We start from the raw sequence: 16,344 nt of genomic DNA, 5'->3' as shown, positions 1-16,344 counted from the left end.
AAGAACCGTGGATGGCGGTTTGTGACATTGCACAGGAGACTGTGATCAAAACCATGCCCAAGAAAAGGAAATGCAAAAAGGCAAAATGGTTGTCTGAGGCGACCTTACAAATAGCTGAGAAAAGAAGAGAAGCGAAAGACAAAGGAGAAATGGAAGGATATGCCCATCTGAATGCAGCGTTCCAAAGAACAGCAAGGAGAGATAAGAAAGCCTTCCTAAATGATCAGTGCAAAGAAATAGAGGAAAACAATAGAATGGGAAAGACTAGAGATCTCTTCAAGAAAATCAGAGTACCAAGGGAACATTTCATGCAAAGATGGGCTCAATAAAGGACAGAAATGATATGGACCTAACTGAAGCAGAAGATATTAAGAAGCGGTAGCAAGAATACACAGAAGAACTATACAAAAAAGATCTTCACCACCCAGATGACCACAATGGTGTGATCACTCACCTACAGCCAGATATCCTGGAATGCTAAGTCAAGTGGCCTTAGGAAGCATCACTATGAACAAGGCTAGTGGAAGTGATGGAATTCCAGTTGAGCTATTTCAAATCCTAAAGGATGATGCTGTTAAATTGCTGCACTCAATATGCCAGCAAACTTGGAAAACTCAGCAGTGGCCACAGGACTGGAAAAGGTCAGGTTTCATTTCAATCCCAAAGAAAGGCAATGCCAAAGAATGCTCATACTACCGCACAATTGCACTCATCCCACATGCTAGAAAAGTAATGCTCAAAATTCTCCAAGATAGGCTTCAAAAGTACATTAACCAAGAACTTCTAGATGTTCAAGTTGGATTTAGAAAAGGCAGAGGAACCAGTGATCAAATTGCCAACATCCATTGAATCATAGAAAAAGCAAGAGAATTCCAGAAAAACGTGTTTCATCGACTACACTAAAGCCTTTGACTGTGTGAATCACAACAAACTGTGGAAAATTCTTAAAGAGATGGGAATACCAGACCTCCTTACCTGCCACCTGGGAAATCTGTATGCAGGTCAAGAAGCAATAGTTAAAACTGTTCAAAACTGGGAAGGGAGTATGTGAAAGCTGTATATTGTCACCCTGCTTATGTAACTTATATGCAGAGTTCAGTTCAGTTCAGTCGCTCAGTCGTGTCCGACTCTTTGCGACCCCATGAACCGCAGCACGCCAGGCCTCCCTGTCCATCACCAACTCCCGGAGTTCACTCAGACTCACGTCCATCGAGTCAGTGATGCCATCCAGCCATCTCATCCTCTGTCGTCCCCTTCTCCTCCTGCCCCCAATCCCTCCCAGCATCAGTCTTTTCCAATGAGTCAACTCTTCACATGAGGTGGCCAAAGTACTGGAGTTTCAGCTTCAGCATCATTCCTTCCAAAGAAATCCCAGGGCTGATCTCCTTCAGAATGGACTGCTTGGATCTCCTTGCAGTCCAAGGGACTCTCAAGAGTCTTCTCCAACACCACAGTTCAAAAGCATCAATTCTTCGGCGCTCAGCTTTCTTCACAGTCCAACTCTCACATCCATACATGACCACTGGAAAAACCATAGCCTTGACTAGATGGACCTTTGTTGGCAAAGTAATGTCTCTGCTATTCAATATGCTATCTAGATTGGTCATAACTTTTCTTCCAAGGAGTAAGCGTCTTTTAATTTCATGGCTGCAGTCACCATCTGCTGTGATTTTGGAGCCCCCAAAAATAAAGTCTGACACTGTTTCCACTGTTTCCCCATCTATTTCCCATGAAGTGATGGGACCAGATGCCATGATCTTAGTTTTCTGAATGTTGAGTTTTAAGCCAACTTTTTCACTCTCCTCTTTCACCTTCATCAAGAGGCTTTTTAGTTCCTCTTCACTTTCAGCCATAAGGGTGGTGTCATCTGCATATCTGAGGTTATTGATATTTCTCCCAGCAATCTTGATTCCAGCTTGTGCTTCTTCCAGCCCAGTGTTTCTCATGATGTACTCTGCATATAAGTTAAATAAGCAGGGTGACAATATACAGCCTTGACGTACTCCTTTTCCTATTTGGAACCAGTCTGTTGTTCCATGTCCAGTTCTAACTGTTGCTTCCTGACCTGCACACAAATTTCTCAAGAGGCAGGTCAGGTGGGCTGGTGTTCCCATCTCTTTCAGAATTGTCCACAGTTTATTGTGATCCACACAGTCAAAGGCTTTGGCATAGTCAAGAAAGCAGAAATAGATGTTTTTCTGGAACTCTCTTGCTTTTCTGATGATCCAGCGGATGTTGGCAATTTGGTCTCTGGTTCCTCTGCCTTTTCTAAAGCCAGCTTGAACATCTGGAAGTTCATGGTTCACATATTGTTGAAGCCTGGCTTGGAGAATTTTGAGCATTACTTTACTAGCATGTGAGATGAGTGCAATTGTGCGGTAGTTTGAGCATTCTTTGGCATTGCCTTTCTTTGGGATTGGAATGAAAACCGACCTTTTCCAGTCCTGTGGCCACTGCTGAGTTTTCCAAATGTGCTGGCATATTGAGTGCAGCACTTTCACAGCATCATCTTTCAGGATTTGAAATAGCTCAACTGGAATTCCATCACCTCCACTAGCTTTGTTCATAGTGATGCTTTCTAAGGCCCACTTGACTTCACATTCCAGGATGTCTGACTGGATCACACTAGGTCAGTGATCACACCATCGTGATTATCTGGGTCATGAAGATCTTTTTTGTACAGTTCTTCTGTATATTCTTGCCACCTCTTCTTAATATCTTCTGCTTCTGTTAGGTCCATACCATTTCTGTCCTTTATCCAGCCCATCTTTGCATGAAATGTTCCCTTGGTATCTCTAATTTTCTTAAATGCCAGGCTGGATGAAGCACAAGCTGGAATCAAAGATTGCCGGGAGAAATATCAATAACATATATATATGCAGATGACACTACCCTTATGGCAGAAAGTGAAGTGAACTTGCTCAGTTGTGTCTGACTCTTTGCGACCCCATGGACTGTAGTCCACCAGGCTCCTCAGTCCATGGAATTTTCCAAGCCAGAATACTGGAGTGGGTTGCCATTTCCTTCTCCAGCTTCGGGATAAGGGGCTTGCTAAGCGTTGCTGACAGAAAGTGAAGAGGAACTAAAGAGCCTCTTGATGAAAGTGAAGGAGGAGAGTGAAAAAATTGCCTTAAAACTCAACATTCAAAAAAACTAAGATCACGACATCCAGTCCCATCATTTCATGACAAATAGATGGGAAAATAATGGAAACAGGAGAGATTTTATTTTCTTGGGTTTCAAAGTCACTGCAGATGGTGACTGCAGCCATGAAGTTAAAAGACGCTTGCTCCTTGGAAGAAAAGCTATGACAAACCTCGACGCATATTAAAAAGCAGAGACATTACTTTACTGACAAAGGTCTGTATAGTCAAAGCTGTGGTTTTTCCAGTAGTCAGTTGGATCATAAAGAAAGCTGAGTGCCAAAGAATAAACTGTGGTGTTGGAGAAGACTCTTGAGAGTCCCTTGGACTGCAAGGAGATAAAACCAGTCAATCTTAAAGGAAATCAGTCTTGAATATTCATTGGAAGGACTGATGCTGAAGCTCCAATACTTTGGCCACCTGAGGCAAAGAACTGACTCATTGGAAAAGACCCTGATGCTGGGAAAGATTGAAGGCTGGAGAAGGGAACCACAGAGGATGAGATGGTTGGATGAAACGGTCCATCAACAACTTGATGGACGTGAGTTTGAGCAAGCTCGGAGAGGCGGTGATGAACAGGGAAGCCCAGTGGTCCGCAGTCCGTGGGGTTGCCGAGTTGGAGAGGACTGAGATACTGAACGGAGGGGCTGCTTGTGGGACTCCCTGGTAGGGTAAGGGCGTCCAGACTGTGGAGGAAGGGAGCATTCCCCAGGCCAGGTTTTCACCATCTGGTCCCTGGAGGGCAAGCATCTGGGTGGGCAGGGGCCAGATGTTTCTCTCCTAGTTGGGGCGGGGGGTGGTCCCGGGAGTGGGGGAGTGTTTGGAGTCACGTCAGGAGGTGGTGAAAGACAAGAGGGCAGGAACCGCCTGGAGCCCTCCTGACGCTGCGCTGACCCAGCGGCTCCACCTCCTTCTGCCTATGTGCCGGGCTTGGCCCTGCCACACACCTGCGTGCCTGCCACTGGGCAGAGTTCAGCCCCCTCCCCTTCCTGAAGCCGTTGTGGCTCCAATCCCTCGCCAAGGCCAGCGTCGAGGTCTCTTTCGCCACCTCCTGGCCACGGAGGAAAGAGCCACGGAACCCACACTCAGCGGGTGCACTGCTGAGGGGGAAGGGATGGGATTTGGGCTGGACGGGCCGCAGGGTTCGTGGGACCAGGACAGGTTGTGGATGGAGGAGGGTGCTGTTTTTTTTCTTTTTTAATTTTTTTTTTTAAATTGAAGGATAATTGCTTTACAGAATTTTGCTGTTTTTCTGTCAAATCTCAACATGAATCAGCCATAGGTATACATATATCCCCTCCCTCTTGAACCTCCCTCCCACCTCCCTCCCCATCCTACCCTTCTAGGTTGACACAGAGCCCCTGTTTGAGTTTCCAGAGCCAGACAGCAAACTCCCCCTTGGCTGTCTATTTTACATATGGTAATAGAAGTTGAGGGCGATGTTTTGAACGACGGCTTTGCCTCCACAAAGGGGTCAGTTCGGTTCAGTTCAGTCGCTCAGTCATGTCTGACTCTTTGCAACCCCATGGACTGCAGCACGCCAGGCCTCCCTGTCCACCACCAACTCCCGGAGTTTACTTAGACTCATGTCCATTGAGTCGGTGATGCCATCCAACCATCTCATCCTCTGTTGTCCCCTTCTCCTCCTGCCTTCAATCTTTCCCAGCATCAGGGTCTTTGCCAATGAGTCAGTTCTTCGCATCAGGTGGCCAAAGTATTGGAGTTTCAGCTTCAGCATCAGTCCTTCCAAGGAACATCCAGGACTGATTTCCTTTAGAATGGACTGGCTGGATCTTCTTGCAGACCAAGGGACTCTCAAGTCACGGATCTACAAACCCTGTAGGGGATGGGACCGGAGGGGGATTGCAATCCTTGGAACGACTTAATCTCTCCCATCCCCACTCTCTGACTTGCACGCCCTCCCACTCCACCAGCAGTAGTTCTGTTTCTTGGAGAGCCTGCGAGTCCAAAAGGAGGCTTGCTTCTAGTACACCTCCTCCTCTTGGCCTTTGCGCAGGCCAAGCTCACCGGCTCCGAGCCTCAGTGTGTACCCCCCGCAGAGTCGCCGCGGACCACCGCCCCACCCCAAGGAGGCCACTGGCTGCAGCGCCGCGCCGCGCCCACGCGGGGGCAGTGTTGGCCTGGCTTTGGCGCCGCCCGGCGCGGCCGAAACTTCTCAAGCTCTCGCTCCAGGGTCGGAAACTTTTCCCCTCGCGCGGCGCTGGCGCCTGGCGTCCTGCCCCCTGCGCTAGCTCTCCGCGCCGGACCGCGGACGGGGACCTCGGGGGACGCTCCCAACCCCCTCCCCCAACCGGCTCTTTCTCGTTTTTTGTCGTTAAAGCAAAAAATCTGCTTAAGCTTGCAACAGCGGGATCAGCCGGGAGCACTGGAGATGGAGTCCAGCGTGCAGAGCACGGGGGCGGGAGTCGGGGTGTCGGGGCCCCCGAGAGCGGGCGGCGGGGACCCAGCGGGCGGCCACGCGGGGTCCCGCAGCCCGGCTTGTAGGGGACCCCTCCGCTCCTCGCCCTCATCCCACCACGCCCTGCCTCGCATCCCTTCCGCTCGCATCGTCCCCCTCCCCCGGGGCCCCCACCCCAGCCCTCCATTTCTTCCTTCCCTCTCCGCGTTCTCGTCCTCTCTCCTGTCTCCCTCCTCGACAGACACGGATTCTGTGTCAAGAGGACCTTGAGTGGCCCCGAGCCTCCCCTCTCGCCACTCCCAGCAGAAACGCAGGGACACACGGGGACAGCCGCGGACAGGCGCCTGCGCGCGCGCGTGCGCGTGCACACACACATGCACATAAGCACACGCATCCCACACACACAGACACATCATACACACAGGCACCACATCCCAAGACCCACACCACACAGTTAGAAACCCCACATAACAGAGAACACCCACATACCCTCCCATGGTCGGGGATCTGCCCGCGACCGCACCCCCCACCTTCTGGGTGCACTTGTTGCCGGGGAGGCCGCAGATGCAGCCCCCACCGCAGTCCTCTGCAGACCTTTCCAGCATGCCCCTGCCCCTCTGCACACAGAGCTTGGACATGGCGCGACTAAGAAGGGGGACGGAGGGAGGGACTTGCTTCAGGGAGGGGAGCGACCCCTCCCCAGGGTCCCCAGCGGGGTCCTTCTCGCTGGTACATTTCCACTCAGGGCTGGCACGTGGCCAGTCCCTCCTGGGCTCCAGGGAGCCGCATGGCTGGAAGGCCCTGGGAAGCAGCTGTGGCTGGAGCTGGCCGCCCCTCCAGCTCTTGCTCCCCACTACCGCAGACCCCCTGAATCTCCGGAGGGTGGGGCGAGGCAGGTGGACCACCCTCCGCCCCATGCACTGGTCTCTTCCAGTTCCTGTCTGCCCTCCTCAGTCTGAGCCATAGAAGCACCCACCCCCTTCCACCCCCTGCCCTGGACCGCCTGCCTGGGCTGTGGGCAGACCTGTGCCAAACCAGGGCTGGCAGCTGGAGCTGCGGCTAGTTTGGAGGGTGGTGGGGAGGGAGGAAACGTTCCCAACGCAGCGCAGAAGGAAGTGATGGGAGAAGCAGGAAAAGCGCCTCTCCCTTCTCCCGGGGTCCCCCCTCACTGGGCCTCTCCACCCCCTGGAGGGCATCTCCTTAGCTCCTTAGCAAATAAGGAAACTGAGGGCCAGGGAAGTTACCGGGTCTTGTCCAGGCCGTGCCTACCACTGGAATTGGAGCCAGGTCCGGTGTGCCCCAGACCAGACCCCCCTCCCCCCACCCCCACCCTCCCCCACACCCTTCTCCCACCCCCACCCTAGACTGTCTCTCACAACCATTCCTTGTTGGGAAACCAAAACCCAGAGAGGCTCATCGCTTTCTCAAGGTCACTTTGTTTTTAAGTGTTGTAGTCAGGATTCAAATTCAGCAGGAAGAGAGGCCAACATGGGATCCTGGGCCGCCTTCTCCCAGGGGCAAGCAGGGTGGTCTGGAGCCCCTTCCTGCCCCAGGGTCTGTCCTCCAGCTCTGGGGCCCCGGGGAGGCATGGAGAACCCGGGGAAGCCCAGGGCGGGAGAGATGTATTGGAAGGTGGCGTTTGGGGAGGCTGTGGAGACTGGCTAGTGATAGGGCTGGAGCAAAGGGTCCTGAGAGCCGGAGTCTCAAGAATTCCCTCGAAGGCGGGGCTGGGCCCACGGGGAGGGGGGACGGGAGTGCTGACTCCAGGCAGGGTCAGAGAGGCGCCGCTGGGAGGCTGGGTGTCAGTGTGGAGCCACGGAGATGCAGGACCCGAGACAGCCGGGGCCCCAGGGATATGAGCTGTCCCAGGGGCTCTTTCCCTTTCATCTGCAGGCAGTTCGTCGAGCGCCTACTGTGTGCCACACTCATGTTGGGCCCCGAGCACACAGTGGGCACCACATGTGCAGCCCTGCTGTCCGGAGGCTACAGTCTGCTGGGGACATGGACTCAAGTGGACGATTGCAGGACAGAGTGACAGATGCAGGGAGGCCCGGGGCTTTGGGGGCACAGGAGGAACCTAACCCACTGTTTAGGGCACTGGGAGGACACCTGGGCCCTGTGACAACAGGGAGGTAGAGGAGTGGTCAGACCCAGACGGAGGACCAGGGGAGGGGCAGGGAGGCAACTGCTGTGGGCCCTGCATCAAGGCTGGTGGGGCTCTTCTTAGCACAGGCTAGCGGGGGCCAGGGCGGGGCCAGGGGCCCAGGAGGGCTGTTGATGAGGCAGGGGGAAAGCCAGATTTCCCCAGCCGAGATAGACACACCCTCCCCGCCCCCCCACCCCGGCAATGCGCCAGTCGCTGCCCACTGCTCATTCCAACTGCTTTTGTCTCTGCCATTTATCCTAGTTCACCATGTCCTCCCATCCCCTGGTATTCCTGTCTTTTGGGGTCCTGTTGTCATTCCCTCCCAAATATGCCCCAACTGACAGATGGTCTGCAGCTTCCAGGGGCTCCTGCCGAAGGCCATCGAACCCTTCCACGGAGACAATGCATGCCGCCACCTCCAAGCCGCCCCCCAAGCCTCAACCTTCCCCTGTAAACAGCCTCAGGAAAAGGGGTGATGCTGATAATGGTCACTGTGCCATTTGGGCTCATCAGAGCCAGCTTTGGATGCTGGGTGGGGTCCGAGCCAGAAGCAGAGACTGGACGCATCAGATGGGGTTCTGGAACCCTCTTCAATAGTGGAACTGAGACCCAAAGAGCCAGGGGCAGCTCATCTGCCGTCTCCCATCATGAGGCCTTGGGGACCCTTAATGACTCGCCCACCAGGGTTTCCTGGGTTTATTGCCTGCACCTGGCAGTCCTGGGGACTGCGGTGATGCCCGCGAGTTCCCAGGGAGCCCCCATCTGGCTCTGGGCTGGCTTCCAGTTCCCCCAGCTGCAGGGCCCAGCAAACCTTGAAGAACCCTCTTCCAGGAACCTGCTGGCCCAGGCAGCTCGGAGCCCCTGGAGCATGTTCTCCAGGGGACAGTGCCTCCCACAGCCATTCCACAGTGTTAACCAGGGTGACCAGGAATCCACGTGAGTGAAACAGACCTGGGCCCTGCCCTCATGGAGCTCAGAGGCCACTGGGGACCCCAGAGGCATAGTGACAAAGCTGCTGAGCAGGTCCTTGTACAGACATTGATCCAAAGACTGCCATGCTTCGAGCTTCCTGATCCGTGGAGGAGGGTGCCGCTCTCTGAAGTAGGCATGCCCTTAGCTCCGTATCTGTGTGTGTTCGTTGCTCAGTCGTGTCCCACTCTTTGCAACCCCATGGACTGCAGCCCACTAGGCTCCTCTGTCCATGGGATTCTCCAGGCAAGAATACTGGAGTGGGTTGCCATTCTCTTCTCCAGAGGATCTTCCTGACCCAGGGGATCGAACGTGGGTCTCCTGCATTGCAGGTGGATTCTTTACCGTCTGAGCCACAGGGAAGCACCCATAGCTCCATATTAAAGATGAAAACACCAGGGTACAGAGAGGTTAGGCCACTTTCCCAGTCACGCAGCTGCGTCCAGATAAGAGGTCCGTGAGAAGTGCTGTGATGAGGGATATACAGGAGGGTGTGCAGGGAAGCCCGGGGCAGCCACCGCCTCGAAGTAGAGGTTTCCCTTCCAGAAAAACTGGCCCCAGCTTTCTTCTGGCCCAAAGGGGAAGGCCCAGGAGGGCAGGGCTGCAGCCAGTGTAAACAGGCTGCCCTATTGATGGTAAACTCTGCCCACACCTCAGTTCTGTTCTTTGTCCTGAATTCACTCACAGAACACATTTATTGAGCATCTACTGTGTGCAGGCTCTGGAAACAAGACAGAGGCACTTCGGCCTCAGGGAGTTCACACCTTAGGCAGCAGACACAGACGGGGGCTGGGCTCGCGGGCGAGTGACTCCTGCACTCACTCAGGACCCTTTCCTGAAAGGGCCCTCGGCTGGGTTTAACGCCAACATCTGGAGATGCGTAATCAATTTTGAGCAAGGAGCCCTAGGTTTTCATGTTGCCCTGAGCCCTTGCAAACTGTGAACTAGTCCTGGACACAGACATTAAGGAGGGCTGGCCGGAGGGTCCACAAGCTTTCTTGGAAGAGGCAGTCATAGATTGGCCTGGGTGTGGGCTTTGTCCTGACCCCAAATCCCATCCTGGGCCCCCAGATCACTCAAGGCAGCTCCCTGGGGACTGGGTCAGTCAGCATAAGGCAGGGGGTCAGGACCAGCAAAGCTCCCAAGGGACTTTAAAAACACCCCTGCGTATCTGTATCGACTCAGTGATAATGCATGCCCAGCATCGGTAGGCATAAGCTGGAGCGGAAGAGAAGAAAGCCCCCCCTAGCCATCCCCCACCCAGCCCTGGTCCCTCCCACTGGGTAACACTGTTTCCTGGACACCCTCCAGAGTTATTTGCACCGTACAAGGAAGTGCGTACATTCGTGTATTTTTGTATTGTCACACTGATTTTTTTTTTTTGGTGTGGTGTCGATTTTATTAATATATATGTTCTGTATTGCACACACTTTCTGCTGTTAGTGTTCCCACTTGACAGTCTAACTAGGAACTCAGAGAAAGCTCTTTCAAGGTCATTGAATTGGAGAGATGGAGAAACTGGGACCCAGAGTGTCACGGCAAGCGTGGGGTGTTCTGGTGGCCCAGGCACTGCTCCTGGCCATGGCACCGTGATGCCCACGGTCCCTCCACGTGCTCATATTCGCCCAGGCGTCGCTGACAGCCAGCCCCTCTCCTGTCCTAATTTCAAGGACTGCCATGGAGGGAGCCAAAGCTCTATTCTGTGAAGGAGTTGCTGCGATGATCCGAATTTCTACATGGGGCTCAGAGAGGTGCGGCCACCATCTTGGGGTCACACAGCTGAACAAAGGCTGAGACCTGCAAAGCGGCAGTGCCTCCCATGAGCAGGATCACGTTTCCCCAGGTGGCAGGGCGCTGCCCCTTGCCATATACTCACAACCTCCCCTATGCCAGATGGGAAGGCCTCGACTTCAGCAGGTGAGAATTGGGCAAAGGACCCTGCCAGTCTGACAAAGCCGCCAGGAGGGAGCTGGCGGGAGTCCCAGCGAGGCCTGGAGGGTGGGGCTGGGCCAGGTGGCCTGCTGGGGGGGGTGGGGCAGGTGTGGGTGCCTGCCCCCCAGGCCCCAGCTGCATGGAGGCTCCTGGCACGCACCCTTGGCGGCCTGTCGCCCGAGAGAGCTGGCATCAGCTGGTTGAATGTGCCTGGGGCTGCGATTCAGCATTTGGGTTCGAAGCCTTATTTTTATTGTGTTTTGTTTATTCGAAGCTTGCCTTTGAAATCTGTTTTCATGCCTCCCATCCCAGAGAAGGGAACCTGTTTGGGGACAACGCGCAGCAGTTTTCTCAGCCTTTAAAATAATTCCTCCTGAGTTGAGGGCTCGGTGTCCCTGGGCACATAAGGCCCCCGAAGCGTGTGCGCCATTGGTGGGTCTGCAGGACAGCTGGACACCCACCTGCCCGGCCAAGCCGCCCCAGGCAACAGGCAGCCCCACAAGTTGGGGGCCCTCCAAGCACTAGGGTGTCGTTGACGCTGGCGAAAGGAGGCGCCACTTTGTGGGGGTGCTCATGAGACCTTCTGATGAAAGCTAAGGACGTTATCTGTCCAAAAAAATGTACCCACACACAAAGCTCTGCACTCACTTCTGGGAGCTTCCAGGATCTTCTTTGGACCATCTGCAGACCCCTTCCTCCAGTTTAGAGCCTGTTCCTAGAGGAATCTCACCCTCAGCCTTTTTGGAATAATAGGGAACAACAATCAGTAGTAGCTAAAATTCAGCAGTTACCGTTTCGGGGGTTGTACCGCGGGGTTCCACTGATGAACTCACATATGCCCCAGGACTGAAGGTCATTCACCAAAGATCTGACAGCTAGTAAAGGGCTCAGCCTGGATCTAAGCCTCACCAGTCCAACCAGTCTGTCCTCTCAGCCTAACATATACACGTGCACAAGCGTGCACATACGAATGCACGGTGCCTGGCCCCTCAGGACACCTGTGGATTACGCGAGCCCGAGTGGAGAGCCCCAGGTCGCACCCGGGCCTGGGGATCTGACCAGGGTTGGTAGCTGGGGGCCAGTCCTTGTGAAGATCAGAGGAGATCCACCTGGAGATTTCTTTGGCTCGAGGCCAGCATGGGGAGGGCTCCACCATCCAGGGAGCTGATAGTATTGTGAGGGAAGGGACCAAAGTGGGAGTCCCCCAGTGCAGACACCCCTGAGGGCTGCCATCCCAGCACAGACAGGCGCCTCCCTTCCCTATCCTCTTCTCTCCTTCCCTTCCATCCTCCCTGCATCCCTTCTCTCTGCTCTTCTTCTCTTTCCCTCCCGCTTCTCCTCCCACCCACCCCCCCCCCACCTCCACAAACAAGGCAAGACCGGGTACCGCTCTGCTCTGGACACAGCCCATTTCTGAGAAGCCGGACCCCATCTGCAGGAGCCACGCAGTTTGCAAGCTGGCTGAGCCCACAGACTGGGTCAGGCCGCCCACTCCCCATCCCGGGCCTCTAGCTGCCCCGCCCTCCTCGCCCCCAGGGCAGGCAGGACAGGCCTGGGGTCTCCGTGGGCCTTCCAGGCTGGGATTTCCAGCGACTGTGGAGTTAAGACCCTAATACTATTTCCCAACAGCTTGTGGTGGTTTAATAGAATTGAGGGTAAATCTAACTTGCAAATTTTCCCTTTTGATCTCCCTTCTTTTTTCTCTTAGTAGCTCAACAGAACTGGGTTTAGAACAGGGCTGCAGACAGCTCCCTTCTCAATCCTGCTCCCAGCCAGCATTCTCCTGAGGAGGTCTGAAGTCCTGCGGTGCCACGGAGGTGGCTATCAGCCTCCTATCCCCGACCCCACATGGCACTGACCTGGCCCAGGCAGTCTTCTCCAAGCCCCAACAAAGGTCCTGCCCTTCAGCCTCCCCGCTGGCTTCTCCCCTCCTCTGCAGCAAGCAGGCTTTCTTCATGCCCTCAGGGCCTTTGCACTTGCTTTCTCCTCTGCCTGAAACGCTATTCCCACTAGCTTCACTGACTCCTATGTAACATCAGGTCTCAGCTTGGAAGTCTCCTCCTCAAGGGAAGCCCTCCTGGATCAGCCCGAAACCACGGTAACATTGCTGGGACACAGAGGACCACTCTCAGCAGACCCCGAGCTCTAGGAGCCCAGGGACTGAACATGTTCCTGCCCAGACCCTGCCCCTCAGGAGCCCCCCAAGGGGCTCCCCGCTGTGTCCTGCACCTCAGTCTCCCTGCCTATAAGATGAGGGGGTGGGTCACACTCTTGCACTTGCCGTGTGATGATTCTCTGCGGCTCCCTGTGGGTTTCTGGCAAGGATCACACTCATTTCACGGTATTTGACTTCCTTGATTATCTGATTTTCCAGGGAGGAATTTTAAATCTCCGGGCTGGGGTGGCATCTGCCTGATCCCCGGGCACCCATCCCATCCCACCAGCCCGAGTACACCTGACATCCTGGGGAGGCCCACGCAAACTGCCCTCTTGGCAGACGAGGTCCCGCACTGAGAAACCCTGCCAGGCTCTGTGACCGTGTCGTTTGGCCCGTGGGGTCAGGGAAGGCGGTGGTGACAGCCCCACGCCCTGGGGCCAGTGCTATCAAGTCAGGCACCGTGGCTCAGGAGCCAGACAGGCTGGGTTCAAATTGTGACTCGGTCAGTTTTCGTGAGACTAAGGCCCACCTTTCACTTCTCTATGCCTCAGTCTCTCACTATATAACATAAAAACAGAACTTCCCAGCTGGGGTTCTTGGATTGACCAAGATGGTTCCCTGCCTGGGCTCTGGGATTAAAGGGCTCTTCTCTTCTCATCCCAGAGGCAGCAGCTAAGCTTCAAGTCTCTGGAGAAAAACAAACAGGACTTCCCTGGTGAGCCAGCAGTTGAGAGTCCACCGGCCAGAGCTGGAGACACAGGTTCGGTCCCAGGTTGGGGAAGATCCCACATGCCGCTGGCGGCTAGGCCCTCCTGCCATGGCTGCTGCTGCTAAGTCGCTTCAGTCGTGTCTGACTCTGTGCGATCCCATAGACGGCAGCCCATCAGGCTCCACCGTCCCTGGGATTTTCCAGGCAAGAACACTGGAGCGGGTTGCCATTTCCTTCTCCAGTGCATGAAAGTGAAAAAGTGAAAAGTGAAAGTGAAGTCGCTCAGTCGTGTCCAACTCTTAGCGACCCCATGGACTGCAGCCTACCAGGCTCCTCGGTCCCTAGCTACTGAGCCCCAACTCTGGAACCCAAGCTCTGCAGTAAGAGAAGCCACGGCCTTGAGAAGCCCATGAACCAAGCTGGAGAAGGGGCCCCAGCCTGCCGCAACCCGAGCAAGCCGGAACAGCGACGACCCAGTGCAGCCAGACAACAACATAAAGTCTCCGCTACTTAGCTGGCTGTGTGAGCTCCTAGTGCCAAGGTTTTCCCATCTGTAAATTGGGGGTGCTAGATACAGCCGTCTCTTAGGATGGCTGCCCGTCAAGGTGAGCCCCAGCTTCCTGCTCTGGATCTCAGTAAACCAAACACTAGGGAATCTTCCCAGAATCTTACGAGTGCCAGGGCTTCCTGGGCAGGGAGGAGGGCTGCTGCGGAAGCCGAGGCACAGAGGAGGGCAGCGACAGGGCCGAGGTCACACAGTCCGGCCAGGATGGAGGCTCTATGTCCGCCGGGCCCCAAGGCGCAGCCTCCCGGGCACCCCGCCCCCCCGCAGCCCCTGCCTTCCCCGGGCGTCAGGCCCTGTAGGGACACGCCCCGCAGGGGCTGCAGGGCCTCCCGGTGGTCTGCGCCTGCCCGAGCCGGGGGATGAAAGGGGAATCCGCCCAAACCTGCCTCCCTCCCGGCTCGCCCGCCCCTCCCGCAACCGGATCAGGCCCGGGCGGCAGGCTTTGATGTCGGCGGAGGAGCTGCGGCCCCTCTGCCGGGCGGCTTGGAGCCTCCCGGAGGCCGACTTGAAAGGGCAGCCGCGGGTGCAGCCTTCCTGGGATCGCCCGGCGGAGTGGAGGAGGCGGGGGAAAGGGGGGCGGAGGGGCCAAGCCCCTCCCAGGGGAGCGAGGAAGCGGCTTGTCGTCGGCATTCAAGGCCCTGCAGGCGGGTGCCCAGCCTGCGCCACCGGTTGCGACGGCCCCACTCAGCGCCCCCGGGCCGGACCGTGACTCTGGCTCCCAGGTGTCGCCGGATCTCAGGCCCTAGCAGATGCCGTTCCTCCTGCCTCAAACGCCCTTCCCAGCTTTTCCTCCCAGGCCTCAGTGTCAGGCCTAGGGTTGGCGCTCTATCTCTTCTTCTGGACCTTCCCAGAACCACTCCGCCCTCCTGCCTGGTGCCTTCCTCCTGGTCCGCTGCCACCGCAGGTGGGGCAAGGGGCATCCCCCACCCAGGGCAGCACACGCTCTGATAACCCCCCACCCTAGGCCTCTGGCTGTGAGCTTCAGGACCAGCATCCTTTCATTCCCCACGCCCCCCACTCCCCACCACCACATTGCCCCCTGCCCGGGTCCCCCCACCTGCTTGATCAGCTGTAGGAACGTGCTTGGGAAACAGGGAGAAGGACTCTTTCAATAACAGCAGCCATAATAATAAGCTTAGGGGCAGCCAGTCTGGTGCAAGGGTGGAGGGTTGGGGCGCCCAGAGGATTCCAGTCTCCTCGAGCACACCCCAGGTTCCTGATACACCTTGTCTTCCCATTTCGAAGCTGGTTGGCCTTTCTCCCCAGTTCCAGGCCGGGCCTTGCCCTCATTCACTACACAGGAGCTCAGCCATATCCGACTCTTTGCGACCCCATGGAAGCAGCACGCCAGGCCTCCCTGTCCTTCACCGTCTCCCCCAGTTTACTCAAACCCATGTTATTGAGTCGGTAAATGCCATCCAACTATCTCATCCTCTGTCACCCACTTCTCCTCCTGCCCTCAGTCTTTCCCAGCTTCAGGGTCTTTTCAAATGAGCCGGCACTTCCCATCGGGTGGCCAAAGTATTGGAGCTTCAGCTTCAGCACGGGTCCTTCCAGTGACTATTCAGGGTTGATTTCCTTTAGGATGGACTGGTTCGATCTCCTTGCTGTCCAAGGCACTCTCAACCACTGACAGCGACCAAAAGCTCCAGCCTGCTGACTCCCTGCCCAGAGTCCCATGATGTTCTGCAGCTGCCTCCCAGACCCGAGGCCTCTGCCCACGCAGAGGACTCCCTCAGCCTCTCCCAGCCTCCCAGAGAGGCAGGCTGGGGACAGAGTTTTAGTTCCAAGTTGCAGATGGGGACACGGAGGCCCACCGAGGGGTCTGGGTCCCGGAGCTGGGGAGATGGAGCTGGCAGTGCTAGGCCTCAGGGAAGAGAGGGAGCCCCTCGCTCAGGCTAGATTCAAACGTAGGACTCCGAGGCCGTCTGGGAGCCTGAGAGGGTCCAGGCACCATCCTTTTTTTTTTTTTTTGTAGGGGGGTGGATTCTCACATACTAACACAGGAACAAATTGGCTGCAAGCCTCAAGACAGGCTTCAGTGTTAGTCTCAGGAGCTGACGCTTAGATGCATGCACGGCACCATGGAACTGGCTGTACGTGCACACAGATCCCAGGGCGGCTCGAAAGGGCCCTCCAGGGCTTCCCCAGGAGGGGGAGAAGGAGGGTTGGTTAGGGGGGCTGTAGGCGTGGATGTGCGGCCTGGGTGGGCCACAGCAGATGTGAGCTTCAGCCTCCGCTCTCCTCCAGCTCCAGCTTTCTGCCTCCCCAGGGGATGGGGTCTTCTGCCTGCAGCTCCCTCC

Source organism: Bos indicus, chromosome 11 (assembly GCF_029378745.1).
Source record: "Bos indicus isolate NIAB-ARS_2022 breed Sahiwal x Tharparkar chromosome 11, NIAB-ARS_B.indTharparkar_mat_pri_1.0, whole genome shotgun sequence".
NCBI classification, from domain to species: Eukaryota; Metazoa; Chordata; class Mammalia; order Artiodactyla; family Bovidae; genus Bos; species Bos indicus.
Note: the sequence above shows the minus strand (reverse complement) of the source record.